Raw genomic sequence first — 3,599 nt, forward strand, 5'->3', positions numbered from 1 at the left:
TGTATGGTAAAGTTTTGTTTTTTTAATAAGATGTCCCCATTTAAATTTTCAACATAGATAAGTGGAGCATTTACACACTGACAACTAGTATCTAAATTGGAATCCCTCCCCCATCTCCATATTCACTCCAGGCAAACTGAAAGTTGCAAAATGAAGCGAATTTCCTGGCTACAATCATCTAACTGTACTTCCTCTCATAGGCATGCTAACAGAGTCTTTCCCAAAATGACACTTCATGATCTGCCATGCATATGCATGACCTCATCCTGCCAAGCAGCAGGAAACAACGTGAGCAGTTTTTGTGAAAGGATGATTTGATTCAAAGTTGTGACGAATAAAACTATGTTAATGAACAAAGAACAAAGGAAACGCCATTCTATTACAAAAGAAAGAATGTGGTTTTAGAATAATGTCAAAGAAGGAGCTAAAAAGAATAATCCCTTATTAAACAGTGTATGGCCCTTTCAACCACCAAGATGTACATGAGGAAGTTGTTCTTTGTTTATGGAAAGAATACAAATTCTGTCTGTTTTACAGTAAACCAAAACGAACATAGTTTTAGTGATATTAAATCATTCTAATATTGAAAAACCAAACCATATTCTTCAGTCCTCAGTCCACTAAAAATAACCAGCAAGTCCTCTGGAAAGGTCTGTCTTGTACAGTTTGCATAATTGCATCTCAGGCCATGTTTCAGGAGCACACTCAAGATGAAATGAGAACAAAAAAGGTCCTTAAGGGTGGAAATCCAAAATCTTCTTTGAATTGGGGGACATAATGGATTCCCAGTTTTACAGGTTATATAATTTTATTGTAATATTTAGAAATAATTAGGCAGCAAAATACTGAAATTACTGATATGTGCAGTTTTGGAGGACTGAATGTTTTCAAAGGAAGATCATCCTGGTCCCAGATTTCAGCTAGGTTAACATATTAAGGCTGGCCAATATAAAGAATGAAAACGTATGGAAGGGGATAATCAAATCCAACCAGTGGCTGTAGAAGCCATGCCTTGTTACGTAATGGACAAGAAGACACTGGAAACCCATCACTCCAACTCAGTTCATCATCTTTGCTCTCACATAGCATTAAATTGACTAGAACTTGAAATAACAGACATAAGTATGGCCAAATTACAAACCCTAACTCATACGTAGCACTATTTACCTAAAAAATTAAATAGAAATGTGCTATAGACACTCATACAAGAGTAAGAATTTCTCAGTAATGTTATTTTTCTTCACTGACATAGATTTAACATTTCAGAATCCATTCCTAAGTGTGTTGATCAATCATTTTCTGCGAATTTTATAATATATAGAAATCAACTTAAAATATCCGTATCATACCAAATTATCAGTTTCAGTTTGTCCATTCCATCTTCAAAGTAGCTGATTGGTAGTATGACCATAGGGAAATAGAAGTATGGTTGCTAGACATTTACTCTTTGTAATTTAGGAAGCAATATAACTGATGGTTTACATTACTTTTAGAGTTTTCTTAAATTAGAAAATCACGTTATTAAAACATATGTGCAGCCTAAAGTAAAAGAAAGAGAATACAAACCTCTATTGCATTCATTCTGCCATTTTCTCTCACTAACATGGAAGCTGCCTTTTTGTTGGATATTTCAAAAGCTTCCTAAATACATAAGTTAGGTAGTCACAGAAGATTTCTGTGATGTAGTTCCTTTTGCACATCAATACAGAATTGTTAGCTCACCTGGAAGACAGCACTGACTGCCTGGAAAGTCACCGATTTTAATAGCCTGGTAACAATAGTGCACGATAAAGAAGGTGCTGTTAACATCTCCCAGTAAATCTAACGGAAGACTTATTTGTGCAATAGTAAATGTAACTTTGATGATATTTAATGTTATTAATTTTAAAACAAATAATCCTGACTGCTGACTTAGTAAACACACATTTCATAAATTCTCTCTTTACTAACAATATTTCTTTCCTTTCATTTTCCAAATAGTAAAAAACTAACAATAAATGATACATCTGAATATTAACTAGTCTACAAAATTGAGTACTGTAATATTTTTGAGCATTAGTTTGAAATTAAAACTCATATATCAATAAAATGAAGTTGCTTTTCAAATTTATGTATTAATCTAAATGAAAAATATGCTGGATTCCTGAAGGTGTCACAACATTAGAGGGTACATCAGGATGTTAGAGACTTTAGTAGGTGTGTACTTTTAAAATGCAGAGCCTGGAATTTACTTTGATATGAGTAGCACTTCCTGCTTGAAGTTCAAAATATGTCTTAAGCTCAGGATAATATTTCATATTATAACGAGCATCGCTGGTTTGATTTTGTCTCAGACCTTGTGTAATACTTACAAAATGAAAACTGATCAAAGAGAAAAGAAAGTAGAAAAATGTCTTCTATCATTTTAAAGGTTTCCTTTCTTCTTATTTTTCAGAAGTTAAATATAAGTGGGAAGAGTTGGAAAGGTGAGGCGTAGAAATGAAGAAATTAAATATATCCTGTTGGATAGCTTAAAATGTCATCTACTTTTTTAAAGTATTTTCTGTATTAACATTGATATTTAGAAACTATTAACTACTATTTTATAACTTCTTCCTGACGTTTTAAATTTCCTTTCTCGATGCTGGAATCAATAAACAATCACAGAGCCCGGAGTAACTTGGTAGGGCACAGTCAGCATCCTTAGAAGACTTTTTTTTTTTCCTGGTTTCCTGTTGGTTAGTCACATTGCACTTGTACATCCCTTTGGAACCATATGGGGAAGTAATAAAAGTGCCTCACCCAGTGCACAGGTATGCAGTGTTCTTTAACTAAGGGGAACACTAAACACCTTACTTTTGTCATACATGGGCATGCAGTCATACAAAGCAACAGGAACAGAAACAGGAAACAAACAGGGACAATGCATAATGGGAAGTTCAACAGTTTTAAGACGTTATAAAAAGGCAAAACAAAAATCAGACATGGCGTTAGACAAAACACAACGTAGCAATGCTGGACATTTTTATTCAAAGACCAGGTCTTTACGACCCTAGGAAGCAGGCACAGAACGTCTCTCATCAAAATGTTTTTTAAAATAATTTTTTAAATGTCTTTAACGTCAAATCTTGCACATTGTGGCACCGAGTACTGTCAAAATAATTAGGAGCTTTCAGCACAAACATTAATACTATTGAAGATATCTTTCCCAGATATTCTCTTTTGAACATATGTCTAAGGATTTAGCACCATCTACAGGAAAAAAACATTGTAAGCACAAAGGGGTCATTAAAATAAAATGGCTTTTGTTCTTGCAAATGAAGCCTTTGCCTGAGAAATTTCTAAAGAAAGGAGAGGAAACAGCGTGGGCAGTAGGCTTGACTCCATGCCTCACCCATCATTAAGGCTTTGAATCAATTTTTTCTTGCTTACTTATTTTTCCATTATTTCTTTTCTCTCTTTTATCTTTTCTCTTGTGTGTGTGTGTGTGTGTGTGTGTGTGTGTGTATGTGTGTGTATATGTGTGTGAGTATGTGTTTGTGTATGTGTGGGTGTATATGTGTATGTGTGCGTGATTATCTGTGTGTATGTGTGTGTATGTGTGTGTATGTGTGTAGTAT

Source organism: Nannospalax galili, unplaced genomic scaffold (assembly GCF_000622305.1).
Source record: "Nannospalax galili isolate Female #2095 unplaced genomic scaffold, S.galili_v1.0 scaffold13201, whole genome shotgun sequence".
Lineage (NCBI taxonomy): Eukaryota > Metazoa > Chordata > Mammalia > Rodentia > Spalacidae > Nannospalax > Nannospalax galili.